Source organism: Giraffa tippelskirchi, chromosome 4 (genome assembly GCF_054371585.1).
Source record: "Giraffa tippelskirchi isolate mGirTip1 chromosome 4, T2T-mGirTip1v1.2.pri, whole genome shotgun sequence".
Taxonomy (NCBI): domain Eukaryota; kingdom Metazoa; phylum Chordata; class Mammalia; order Artiodactyla; family Giraffidae; genus Giraffa; species Giraffa tippelskirchi.
In genome coordinates, this window is record NC_137278.1 from 125,489,440 (window position 1) to 125,503,902 (window position 14,463).

Consider the following 14,463-nt stretch of genomic DNA (forward strand, 5'->3'; position numbering starts at 1 on the left):
TTGCTTACTCTGGGCTTCCCTTGTGGCTCAGCTGGTAAAGAATTCACCTGCAATGCGAGAGACCTGAGTTCAATCCCTGATTTGGGAAGATCCCCTGGAGAAGGAAAAGGCTACCCACCCCAGTATTCCGGCCTAGAGAATTCCATGGACTATACAGTCCATACAACTGAGGGATTTTCACTTCACTCACTCGCTTACTCTGGTCCCTCTTCCCTCCCCACCATCCCCCGACCAAACCACTTGGTAATTAAACTTGAATTTTATCTTCCCTTCATTCTATTTTTAAAATATCTGAAAATAGCTTGTTTTTCCAGTGAGGCCTCCAGCAAGACTTTAACTTTAGCAATAGTTCCCATCCAGGAGTGGTATTACATCTCCCCAGCCCTCTACCATGTGGCATTTGGAAATGTTTGGAGGCATTTTGTGGGGAGTTATCACTGTGCGTTGTTGGGGGTGCTGTCACCTTGGAGTGGGCAGTGGCTGAGGCTATTGATCTGTAGGCACTGTGGAAACTAGCCCTCCACAGTGAAGAGCAGCCCCGCCCAAAATGCAGTAATGACCCCAGTGAGCGTCATTGTGGGCTTCCCAGACTCCGGCCCATTTGGGTACCACTTGTATCATTTTTAGCTTGCAATGCACCACCTGGGCCAATATATTTTTTTTTAGGTAACTCACTTAATTCTTTCTCCTTTAAGCAATAGTACTTTTGAAATAATGGATCAGTGCTATTTATAAAATGTTATTTAAAGTACATGTAAAAATAAATACCCAACACCTCACACAAAATAGTCTTCACTGGTGACACATATGAAGTTTGGGAACATTGGCCCCTGCTTATAGCCACATGTCTTTTCTGGGTTTTGGTGAGGGCATTAGCCTCACACACACTTCTCTTCTGAGCTGTGAAGGTCTAAGCAAGTAGACTTGATTGACTCCTTAGTGTGGGCCTTATGAGGTCAAAGGTCACATATCTAATGTCCCATAAAGGTCTTTTTTTTTTTTTTTTTGGCTGCATGGCATATGAGATCTTAGTTCCCTGACCAGGGATCGAACCTGCACCCCCTGCATTGGAAATGTGGAGTCTTAACTGCTGGACCACCAGGGAAGTCCCAAAAGGCATTTCTTTTATATAGAGAGGACGTCTACTCCACTGGCATTCTTGACCCAGGTCAGCTATCGTTGCTGGTGGCAAAGTCAAAGGATAAAAATGAAGCTCCTTTGGCATTTGCCTCCTCATAGACTCCATGAAGAGAGACCTGCATCTCATGTATGCCACCTTTCCTAAAGCAGTGTGACACACACCTGGTTATTAATGCCAGCCTCAGTGAGCAAATGAGGGCATGAACAGGTATTTGTCCCTCCCCCTGGACAAACAGTGGAGGACTGTAAACGTTCCCATCACCAAGTCCAAGAAGTGTTGCGTTACGGTTTCTTGGGCAAGTTCTGTAACTTCTCTGTGCTTCAGTTTCATTACCTCTGAAACAGGATTGTAATAATACCAACCTTATAGCACTGTTGTGAGGCGTCAATAAGATAATGTTTGTGAAGTGCTTCAAACAGTGCCTGGCATAGAATAAATGTTTATAGAACTATTTGGTGATGAATGGATGGTATCTGTCTTATGCTCAGGTTTTCTCTGTTTGTTGAAAGAGTGGATCAACAGGTGCTGGACCGCAGTGTTGCTCTACTCCGTGTCCCAATGTTCAGCAGCAGGTGCTGAAATAGAACATCCCCAGCTCCAGCCAGGTAGGGGGCAGGGGGGATCCTGGGCGGCAGGTGTGTGGGGGGGGTTCCTGCGCCAGTTCCCAGCACAGGAAAAGGTCTTCCAGAAACGAGTAACCTAGGGTGATGAACCCACCCCCTCCTCAGTCCCAGGCCACACAGAGAGCTCATCCTGGTTTTTGTTTAAGGCAATGCTAGAACATGTCCAATTAACTCAATCCCTGGTCGTCTCAGCTGGCTCATTCTACGGGAACACCGCATCCACAGATGAGTGTGAGGAGGTGGGAAGGAGGACAGAGGAGAGGAAGCAGTGCTGGTGGAGCATCTATTAGGAGCCAGGCTCGGAGAAGGTGATTTCAAGTGTATCGTGTCACTCCATCCACTGACATCCTTAGGAGCCAGGATTTCAGCCTGATTTCCCTTATTTTACAAGTCAGGAAACGCATACTCAAGTTAAGTTAGCTAACCCAACCAAGGTCATACAAACCAATGTCACAATTTGAACTCAGGACAGTCCAAGTGGTTTCATAACCCCCTGAGGTGCTGCCGAGGACCCCAGCATGGCCTTGTCAGCTTCAGGCTGAAATGTTTCCAGTCTGCCTCCTGGGGTTTTGGTGTCAGCAGCTCGCTCCCCTCCTTATTACACAGAGGGAGTGGGTGACATTCATAAAAGAGAAGATCTTTAGGAACGCCAGCCTGCTGCCAGCCCTCGAGTCACGTGAAATAGCACAGCAGAGTGAGGTTGCATTACTGCCCCATGGAATTGCATCAAACCAAGATAATCTGGCTGAGACAGTCTACAGGCAGGGGCAGGAGCTTTTGAATAAGGTATCTGTCTCATTGGCTGAAGGAAAAGAGCTCTATTTGTGGTCTTCTCCTGATAGCCCTTTGCATGAGAAAGTGTAGGAAAAGCCAGAGAAGAGGCTGGTCCCCTTTCTCTAAGCAGAGATCCCACATCCCATCCCTGGGAAGACGATTGTAGATAAACAGTTGAAATTTCTTTCTCCCACAATTACGGGGCATCACTAAGACGTTGTCTTAGTACCTGAGTGTTCTGGGGAGTAGTCTGCCTCTTTGTAGCCAAAGGAAATCTGAGCTGCTTCCTATGTCACTAAAAGTCCTTGTTGCTCTTTCTCCCCACCCCAAAACCTTCCTTCTGTCCCCACGGAGCAGACTTCAATTATGTGTGCTGAGTGAAATGTCATTAGTCCCCTCTGCCCTCTGAGGAATAGTCCTCCTGCACTTTATAGATGACCATAACTGTATCCTGCCTTCCGAACAGCTCATCTTATTAAATCATCCACAGGATTGGGAAATGACCTATCTTCTGAGTTTATTAATTCCAATAAAGACGATGTGAGGTCCCTTTGGTCAACCTGAAGTTTGGGATTCCAAGTTAAAACCTGAGGCATTCCCTTTCCAGTCCCCTGTCTGTGAACTAAACAGGTCTCCAGCCATGGTGGCTGTGCCCTTATAGTGCAGGGCTTGCCTTGGCAGGAATGGCACTAGTATTCAGGATTCATGGTGAGTGCTTCAGGCACAAACCCGTGTGTGTGTGTGTGTGTGTGTGTGTGTGTGTCTTCACTGCTAGAGTCTCCAGGCACAGTTGGCACCTGTAAGAACTTCTTCCCTTTTGTGTCCAGGCGGCTGGTGACCCATATCAAGTCACCACAGCTTCCTCCTCTTTTCAGTTCTGGCAATCTCTCCAGCCTCTGCATCTTACTTGCCACCTCAGACTTCTCTGCTCTCAGCTAGATCATTTGTTCACTCATTTAAACATTTTTTTTTTTTTTTTTTTTGTAGAACCATGTAGTGCTGAGCACAGGTAAGGGACATCATAACAAAACAAGCATAGATCCTGGCCTCATAGAGCTTACAATCTAGTGGAATTAGGAACCATGACAAATGATGAGAAGAGAAAGATCAGCAAGCTATGAGAAGGGAGCCTTCCTGTGAGGACACTCTGGTTCCCCACTCTCTCCCTCACTGCCTCAAGTCTTGGTCCTGGGTTTCCTTCGTTTTTTAGCCTTCCACTTTGGTGACTTATTTGCACTATTTATTTGGCTTTTGGATCCTTTTCTCCAGAATGTCATGTTCATAAAGCCCATTGGTTCCATGAACCACAGCTGTAAGTTACAGGGTGAATGCTATCCATAACGATCTGTTTTACGAGTGCTGGTCTGTGACTGTGGAAGTGGGGAGAAGAAGGTTGGCATGATGCAAAACAGCTTGTAAGCTGGAAACAATACCAGAAATTCAAGATCCCAGTTCTGCAGCACTGGCATTGAGGTGCCATTTCTTGAGCCCTTCACCCTAGTTAGACAGTATGTACTGTCCTGGGTCCTGCATCCCAGGACCCTAGTATTCCAGAAGGGGTGTCATATAATATGATTTCATTTGCCTACAGGACTTAGTTTAAGAGCATTGTTTCATTTATTTACTAATTCAAAAAATATCTGAGCCAGTGATTGTTTTCCAGCCTTAAGCATCATCTACTGCCTTCTCACTGTGGAGTCACTATGGAGTCATCTCACCTTCCTTTTGTGATTTCATTTCCTCTGCTTTCTTTTTTTCATTTTTCTATGGCTCATACTGGGTTTAGGTATCAGACTTCCTGGCTTGGTCTTTAAATGTTATTTTTTCTCTCCTATATTCTGTCATTTTGTTGGCCTTTGGAGTTTTATCAAATTTTTCTTCCAACCTTTTTATTAGATTTTCAAGTTATATCATACTTTTTCATTTCTAAGACTTTTTATGACTACTTCTTTTAAAATAACATCCTATTGCTTTATGTTTGCAATGTATTTTCTTGGTTCTCTGATAGTTTTCACCCTTAAATTACTTTAGTCTCTTTGTTTTTCATCTCTTTTATGTTTGATGCTTTCTTCAAATGTCTTGTGATTCTTGGCTGTCATTTGTATTTTAAATTGGGGCACTAAAAAGCTTAAAGGTAGCTCTGTATTGTGGATGGGGCTTGAAGACCACCAGATCACATATAGGAGGATGAGACTGGGCTGTTTAATTGGATAACCAATGTCAGTATCTTTAGATCTTTTCTTTTGACTTGTCAGATGTTTTTCAGAGAAGAATTTTCTGATGTCCTGCATTGTATTCTGAAAACCATGAGATGAAAGAGGGCCAGTAGCTATAGCGGAGGCTTTCAATATTTAGTATTTAATGCTTCTGCTTTCAAAATGATTACTACCCTCAACTATACCATGTGTCCTCATCTCAGAGATCTTTTTTTTAAACTTTCTTCTCCAGAACCCTCCATTTTCTGCTGAAGTAGACCAGAATTTGTCACCTGGTTGCATAAAGTGGGAAAGAGGATTTGTAGAGAAGAGTGTTCTAGTTACCCCTTAGACTTCTGTCCTTTCCTTTATCCCCAAATGATGCTTCTAATTCTTGAGCCTTTGGAGAAAATGGGCTATGACTTAGCTCACTCACTTAGAACATAACTTTCCTGGGTCTGCTAGGTCAGTTGTCTTTCCTTCTTCTGTTTGCTAATTTGCAACACTTTGTGGTTATCATTTCCTCTCCAGTTATCTTTTCCCTCTTAGATTTATGTCTTATAAAAAGAAATTTCTTTGTCAGTTAGTGAGAATTCAGAGAAAGTACAGGAAAATGTGTATGTTTAGTTTCCTACCTTTAACTCTTCCTTTACATATATTTTACTGGTCCAGTATATCATTTACTGTCTTAGTGGTTACTTTTTAAAAGTAAGGAAGGTAAAGAAGCTACAGTAATAATTTTGGAGACATTTTAGAGCATTTCTTACTGACAAAGTTCTTTTGAATCAATTGTTGCAGTTACGTGGTTCAGACTGCAATGACCTTAATCCACAAAGACAAAACTGTCTACTTTAGATTTGGAGGAATGACGTACATTGTGAAGATAAGTGAGAGAATGTGAAGAGAATGAGGTAAATTGTGAATATTCATGGTGGAGCAACACTAAAGAATAAAGCCCTGGGCCAGGTTGAGCTGGAGATGATGTTTTACCAGTGAAGTCAGGAAGCATGCCTGAAGTACAATCCAAGTTTTTTTGATTAGGAGCCCAGAAATATAACTGGTCTTTATAAGGAGTTGCATTCAAAAGAAAGTAATTTAGTATCTTTCAAAGACCATTAAAAGAAGTATAATTCAGTGATTCCTCCCCTAGAATAATTATTCTATGGGAAAGACCAAAAAATATAGTAATAATAATGTACAAGGAGGTTCATTATATCATTGCCTCTGATAAGGAAAATTGAAACAACCAAAAAGTACATTAACAGAGGATTATTTAGATTCATGATGCTTCACACCCAAGCATAACTGGTCTTCATAAGGAGTTGCATTCAAAAGAAACTAATTTAGTATCTTTAAAAGACCATTGAAAGAAGTGTAATTCATAACCTACAACTCCATTTAATAGTTTATCTTTGTTATACAGCCTTATCATCAAATACTTGGAATGCCACATGTCAGACAAAGGAAATAAGGTCAATTAATGTATATAGACATGGAACAATAGCTAAAATATGTTATTCAAGTTTTAAAATGTTATAAAGGAAAATATATAGCATGACTTCATTTTTGTTTAAACATATATAAAGGCTTCCAGGTTCAAGTAATGGCAAGTAGTTTTATCAGACTAAACATCCTACTGATAATAATTATAAACTCTGCTTATATATCTACTTCAGCGCACTAGATAAGGACTAAAATCACATTTAACTGGCTTTTCTGCTGCAAGCATTCACTAGTCTGCAGAACACACTTTATTGGACTAAATAGTTAGAAGCCAGACTACAAGGCTGCCAGAGCAACTGGAAATTGAAAAGAGCAGGGAAATCCCAGAAGGTTAGGAGTGATGGTGGTGGGGAGCCCCCAGATCTATGTACAAAATATTCTCAAAAGCTTGGCTGACTCTTCAACTTCAAATGCACAGGGCAAGATTCCAAGGAACAGAGCAGAAAACAACAGCTGGATGGCTGAAAGAACTGAGTAGAGATTTCAGCAGCTGCCTGGTGCTAAGGAGACAGAGTTTGAAATTAAAAACTACTAAATTAGAGGGGTTTGATAAATATGTCTTGCATTTCTGTGATTTGCCAGAAGCATCATGCCTTAGATATAAGGACCATATCTCGGGACTCTGAGCTAAGGACTATGCTGCTGCTGCTGCTAAGTCGCTTCAGTCATGTCCGACTCTGTGCGACCCCGTAGACGGCAGCCCACCAGGCTCCCCCGTCCCTGGGATTCTCCAGGCAAGAACACTGGAGTGGGTTGCCATTTCCTTCTCCAATGCATGAAAGTGAAAAGTGAAAGTGAAGTCGTTCAGTAGTGTCTGACTCTTAGCGACCCCATGGACTGAAGCCTACCAGGCCCCTCCGTCCATGGGATTTTCCAGGCAAAAGTACTAGAGTGGGGTGTCATTGCCTTCTCTGAAGGACTGTGAGCCTAGGACTAAGGATAAAATTAAAATGTAACTAGCCTAGCAAAACCCAGAAACAAGCCTGCAGAGGAGTAATATTATCCTCAAGACATTTAGCTGCCTTCTGGAACAAAATGTCAATACTCATCAGAGGAAGATAGCAGAATTTAGAATGTCCACAATGTGTCATGTACAGTGTCTAGTATACAATAACAATTACCAGACACACAAAAAAGCAGAAAAGTGTGACCCATAATAAAGACACCAAAAAAAAAAAAAAGAACTGAAACATAAGGAGGCCCACAGACAAAGGAGATATTAAAATTAGCCTATGAAGACTTTAAAATTACTATTATAAGTATGTTAAATAATTTACACAAAAATTGATATAATTTGTGAAACCATGGGGATTTGGAGAAAGATATGAAAATGCTGAGAAAAAGAGAAAGATCTGGAAATCACAGAACTGAAAAATACAATATCTGGAATAAAGAATAGAATATCTGAAAAAACATTGGGTCAGTAAATGACATCAGTCTGGAGAGGGCAGAAGGAAAGATCATGGAACCTGAAGAAAAGTCAACAGAAATCACCAAACTGAAAAGGGGAAAAAAAAACTTGAAAAAAAAGAACAGAGACCCAGTTACCTATAGGAAAATCAGCAATCTAACATACATGTTATTCAGAAGGAGAATAGAGAACTAATGGAGCAAAAATTATTTAAGAAAGTTTTGGCTGAATGTGATTCATAATATCAATCCATAAATCTAAGGAACCCAGTAAATCCCAGAGGAAAAAACAGAAAGAAATTCATATCAGGTGCATAATTGTTGAATGAAAATTAAGGGTAAAGAAAAATAACTCAAAAGTATCTCAAAAGAGCCAGACAAAAGACACAACATATACATAAGAACAAAGATAAAATGACTGAAGATTGTTCACCAGAAATAACAAATAAGGTGGGGCTGGAGCAGGACTTCCCAGGCCTTCTTTTATTTTATTTATTTATTTTTGGCTGCCCTGGGTCCTCATTGCTGAGCACGGTCTTCCTCTGGTTGCAGCGAGCAGGAGCTACTCTTCACTGCAGTGCACAGGTTCTCCCTGGGTGGCTTCTCTTATTGTGGAGCACAAGCTCTGGGCACATGGGCTTCAGCAGTTGCATGGCCGGCTCAGTAGTTGGCACAGGGCTCGGTAGTTGTGGCACACCCAGTCAGTTGCTCCTTAGCAAGTGGGATCTTTCCCACACCAGGGATCAAGCATTGGCAGGAGAATCCTCAACCACTAGACCACTAGGGAAGTCCCCCAGACCTTCTCAGCAAAACAATAAGATGTACTCTAGGACCCAGGAGCAAAATAGGAAGTTACCACACCCCAAAGGAAGGTTTTGAATACATTTCTTCTTACATCGGCTCTGGCACTGGTGTCTCTTTGGGGATCAAGGGGAAACATTAAATAGTTCTAGACCGATTCTAATGTTGCAAGCCCAGGGTAAGACTCTGTGGTTCACTGTTTTGCTTTCTGACTCTACTTCTTTTAACATTCTTTATGATCATCTTAACAACTGTGGGTTTAAGAATATGATTGAGAAAGGGCTGCTTCGGGAGCATAAGGACAGAACATTTGATCCCCTCACAATCCTTCATATATTCCTGACACTCCTCACCACCATCACCCGCCAAAAGTTTAAAGAAGAAACTTTTGCTGACACTGTGCAAATATTGGACTTCTCAGGTGGCTCAGTGGTAAAGAATCCACACGCCAATGCTGGAGATGTGGGTTCCATCCCTGGGTTAGGAAGATCCCCTGGAGGAGAGCATGGCAACCCACTCCAATATTCTTGCCTAGAGAATCCCATGGACAGAGGAGCCTGGAGGGCTACAGACCATGGGGTCGCAAAGAGTCGGACATGACTGAGCATGCATACATGCAGATACTGCTTTACTCCCTGATGTCTGAAGACCAGCAAGATAGGTGGAGTCTTCAGGTCTTCTTTGGAACCCCAAAATCTCTTTATGCCTTCCAGTTGCTCCCGTAGCTTTGACAGAAAGCCTTATTTTCAGATAGAATTGATATTTACTCTAGTTGACCTTTGTTAATAAATCATCTTTCCCCTACTGGTTTAGGTAGATTTGTTTTTGTTAGAATCAAACTGAGTCATAGGCTGCCTTCTCAGAAATAAAGACAAATGCCTCATCAGGAGACTTGTTTAGCTATCCTTAGGCAAACACCAAATTGAATATTTGACATTTCCTTTTTTTGAAGCTGGAAGGAAGGGTGAGATGGTCCAAGGAAGCCAAGTCCTAGTTCTAAGAAAGTAGAGACATTATTTATATAATTTCTGTAGATGATTATCGTTCTTAACCAACAGCTGCATGATCAACCTCTGCGACCACATCAAGGTGATGATGTCAACCAAACCTCCATTGGCCTGTCTGCCCTAAAGCAACAGATTTTGTCTTCTGGTGATGATTTGATGAAGCCCACGTCATCCTTGCAGGGAGGAAGCAAAAAGAGGTTCAGACAACACTTTTTTGGCAGCAACTATGTTTCTGTGGCTCGTTTCTTTTAACACAAAAAGATCATGGGTGATAGATATGTCAAAGCTTCTTAGACACATGTCCTGTTTCATGTGTGTTTTGCAGTGCTCAAAAATAAAATGAAGTAATCTTTTGTAGCTTCCAAGAAAAAGTCCCTCTTCTTTTTTGTTTGACGCACATCTAAATCCTAACATCATCTAGGAAAAAAGAAGAGGATGAAGACTTTCAAAAGATTTGGCTTCCTCACTACCAATCTCATATTCCACCCCCACACACACAGGCATGTGTAGAAGAGAAGGCACTGCTTGTCTTTCTGGATCTCAGTTTGCACATTTGATTTAAGTAGAGAAGCCTTGTGTCATAGCCAATGTCTATTGCATAAGGTTGCCCCTGAGACAAGTCATCAGAAACTGGATTAAGTAGAACTATGTGCTCAGATAAAATGGCTCCTTGGGAGATTATCCCAGGATGATAATAGAATACTGTACCCTATACTAAAGAAGTGGGTGATTTGAAAATATATTCATATATAGGATTTGTATACATGTATCAGTTCAGGTCAGTCACTCAGTCCTGTCCGATTCTTTGTGACCCCATGGACTGCAGCACGCCAGGCTTCCCTGTCCATCACCAACTCCCAGAACTTGCTCAAACTCATGTCCATTGAGTCAATGATGCCTTCGTCCATCTCATCCTCTGTTGTTGCCTTCTCCTCTCGCCTCTAGTCTTTCCCAGCATTAGGATCTTTTCAAATGAGTCAGTTCTTTGCATCAGGTGGCTAAAGTATTGGAGTTTCAGCTTCAGCATCAGTCCTTCCAATGAATATTTAGGACTGATTTCCTTTAAGATTGACTGGTTAGATCTCCTTGCAGTCCAAGGACTCTCAAGAGTCTTCTCAAACACCACAGTTCAAAAGCATCAATTCTTTGGCACTCAGCTTTCTCTATAGTCTAACTCACAACCATACATGACTACTGGAAAAAACATAGCTTTGACTAGATGGACCTTTGTTAGCAAAGTAATGTCTCTGCTTTTCAATATGCTGTCTAGGTTTGTCATAGCTTTTCTTCCAAGGAGCAAGCGTCTTTTAATTTCATGGCTGTAGTCACCATCTGCAGTGATTTTGGAGCCTCCCAAAATAAAGTCTCTCACTGTTTCCATTATTTCCCAATCTATTTGCCATGAAGTGACAGGACCGGATGCCATGATCTTCATTTTCTGAATGTTGAGTTTTAAGCCAACTTTTTCGCTCTCCTCTTTCACTTTCATCAAGAGGCTCTTTAGTTCCTCTTCGCTTTCTGCCATAAGGGTGGTGTCATCTGCATATCTGAGGTTATTGGTATTTCTTCTGGCAATCTTGATTCCAGCTTTTGCTTCATCCAGCCTGGCATTTCGCAAGATATACTCTGCATACAAGTTAAATAAGCAGTGTGACAATATACAGCCTTGATGTACTCTTTTCCCGATTTGGAACCAGTCTGTTGTTCCATGTCCAGTTCTAACTGTTGCTTCTTGACCTGCATACAGATTTCTCAGGAGGCAGGTCAGGTGGTCCGGTATTCCCATCTCTTGAAGAATTTTCCACAGTTTGTTGTGATCCGCACAGTCAAAGGCTTTGGCATAGTCAATAAAGCAGGAATAAATGTTCTTCTGGAACTCTCTTGTTTTTGATGATCCAACAGATGTTGGCAATTTGATCTCTGGTTCCTCTGCCTTTTCTAAATCCAGCTTGAGCATCTGGAAGTTCATGGTTCACGTACTGTTGAAGCCTGGCTTGGAGAATTTTGAGCGTTACTTTGCTAGCGTGTGAGATGAGTGCAATTGTGCGGTAGTTTGAGCATTCTTTGGCATTGCCTTTCTTTGGGATTGGAATGAAAACTGGCCTTCAGGTCTAAGCAAAACCTCTTTCTTCTTCCTGAATCTAAATCTTGGGATCTTAGTACCCTCTAAAAGGATGCATGGAATAAAGATGACAAAGGGACAGAGAAAATAAGGTGACTACTAACCCATCTTCTTAGGCACTTAACACAGAGGATGCAGTGAGTAAGAGAGAGAGCTGAGTCCACTTGCTCAGCCAACTGCACATAATATGAAAGAAAGAGAACCACTCCCGGAGATGGCACCCTGCCCCTAATTACAGTTGTCCCATGGTATCCACAAGGGATTGGTTGTAGGACACTGGAAATACCAAAATCCATAGATGCTCAAATCCTTTATGTCAAAAGGTGTAGTGTTTGCATATAATCTCCTGTATGCTTTAAATCACCTCTACATTACTTACAATACCTAATACAATGTAAATGCTATTTAAATAATTGCTGGCAAGTGGCGAAGTCATGTTTTGCTTTTTGGAAATTTTTGGAATCTATTTCCAAATGATTTTGATCCACTCTGGTTGAATATGCAGACATGAAACCAGTGGATACTGATGGCCAACTGTATAAGGTTCTATGTCTGATCCCAGATGCTGACCAATCAGATTAGTAGCTCTTCTTCCCTGGTGTTGGGAGGCTAGGAAAAAGCAAGATGGCAGGGAGCAAGGAGTAGAAAACTGTCATCCCTGTTTTTCATTTTAGAAAACTGAGATGCAGAAAGGTTATTGAAGTTTAATGAGGCGTAAACTGTGAATGAACATCCCAGCTTTTAAATTCAGCCACAGTGGTCACGTTAGGTCAAAGATACCATAAATGCTGCTGAACTTGTGATGTACCTCAACATTTTTTTTTTTTTTTTTGATTTCTTCTAGGTTATACGGAGAAGGAAATGGCAACCCACTCCAGTCTTCTTGCCTGGAGAATCCCAGGGATAGAGGAGTCTGGTGGGCTGCCGTCTATGGGGTCGCATAGAGTCGGACACGACTGAAGCGACTTAGTAGCAGCAGCTAGGTTATACATTAAAATAACTAAAGATACACATTTAAGAAAGAGAAACACGAGAGGGAACTTTGAATCATTTATTGCTGCCTGTTCTCTGCAGAGGTAAGGAGACTGACATCTCAAGAGTTAACGGTTGGGAACAGAGGCCAGGTCTTGTATATGTACTCCAGTCTGGGTGCTTTCCCTCTGTGACACTGTGAAGGGGTTCCTGAGCTTATGTTCCCCTGGAAATTCCTCTTCCCCAGCTATATGAGAGACAGGAGAATGTGGTAGAAAGGTATTAGAACCAGAAGCCCCAGGGTAAGTCCCAGCTCCATTCTGTGTTCGTTCCTGTGATCTGGGCACTCTCTCCTCAGTTTCTTCTTCTGAAAACAATTGGCATAATAATATTTGCCTACTTCTCAGGATGATTGAAAGGATAAAAGGAGGTACTAGCAGTGAAAAATCTCCATGGAGTGCAGGTACTGGGCAAAAGGTAAGGAATCAGTTTAGGGAAATCTACATAGTATCCAACTGCCAAGCTAGGATAGCCACGCCCCCAGCTTCTTATGTTTTGCTTCCTCTAAAATTTTTGGACTCCTCACTTTGCACATTGCACTCCTACCTCTCCATATGATGTTATTTCCACGAATGGTTGCTCCAGCTGAATTCTGGACCCAGAGTCCCGAGAGGTCAGTGACTCGGTTTTCTATGTGGGATGAGGTTTTCCCCTCCTGAAAGCCATGAGAATGAGCAGAGTGTGGTGCATACTACTTTGCAGGGAAGGAAGCAAACAGTCCTATTATTGGAGAGGAGTCTTAAAAGTTTTAGCTGCTTGAGTGAGCGTAGCCATTGAGGCTGGCTGGCAACTGTTCCTACTAACAGTGGAGAGTCATTATCCTAGAAAATCATTTCAATCTGCTGAGATTCCATAGAGATTCTTGAGTGATCCTGGGTATAATTAATAGCAGAACTGATTGGGAAGGGCGTCAACATTTATGCAGTGCCTCCCATTCCCAAGGCAGAGAGTGAGATGTGAGGTTGGAGTCATTCTTGCTTTACAGAGAAGAAAGCTGAAGTTCAGAGAGGTTTGGTAGTTGGTCCAAGGTCATAAGCTTGTAAATGGTAGAGTTAAGGCTTGAATGAAGGTCTTTGCACTTTCTGTAGTGGAGGTACCAGGGAGAGTCTTACCCATTGTGAATCATCTACCTATGTTTGAAAATGAGAGAAGGTGTATAGGGAAATACTATAATTAAAGTAGATTAACCAGTTGCCCAGAGTTTGGAAACTTTGAAAATAAGGAAGTTAAAATGTTGATTAAACATGGAAAATAAAAACCCCATGCTTTTCCTACCTCTTGACATCAGGCATGGATACACTTTTAGTAACAGATTTTTTTCAGATACTGTCAGTAGAAGAAGATTTCAACACCATGGCCACTGATGAGTGGAGGGTATGGAAGGTCACAGCAAAATACAGAGGACCTAAAACAAGGATTTGAAGGCGTGTCAGTCTGGCAAGAAGAAATTAAATGAAACTCAGAAAGTTCTCAGATGCATAGCAAGAGATTTTGTTTCACAGCTTCTGTAAACAAACCCCAAAATATGTGGACTTCTGGGGAACAGAGAAATTATCAAATTGCCAAAGTGATGATAATCAGTTCTTGATATTGTTACAGCACAGTCTAACTTGCATATCTGATAGAAATGTTTTCCATACACTTTTTCGTTAGTGATTTTTAAGGAGTGGATTGAACCCACAGAACCCTGACATTGATTAAACATGAGAAATGGAACAGGGAAGCAGTCCAGCTTGGCTTCTAGGTTTCTGGGAGCTGTGCATGGAGTTGCCCAATGCACAGAGTCAGAGCAGTGCTGAAGGAGCAGGTTTCAGAGAGAGGTGGGTGAGTTCTATTTTGGGAATTGTGAGGGGAG

General features: G+C 41.9%; 1 protein-coding gene across 2 annotated transcripts in view; it reads left to right on the forward strand.

Moving 5' to 3' along the window:
• Nucleotides 1-14,463, forward strand: part of CRADD (CARD and death domain containing adaptor protein) — a 355,216-nt gene that overhangs the window by 200,561 nt on the left and 140,192 nt on the right. Inside the window, exons 8-9 of one of the 2 annotated variants that reach the window (XR_014082561.1) lie at nucleotides 1,630-1,746; nucleotides 12,421-14,428. The exons of the other annotated variant lie outside the window; for it this stretch is intronic. The gene's annotated coding sequence lies outside the window, so the exon portion shown is untranslated. The remainder of the gene's footprint in view (nucleotides 1-1,629; nucleotides 1,747-12,420; nucleotides 14,429-14,463) is intronic. 2 annotated transcript variants of the gene reach the window in all.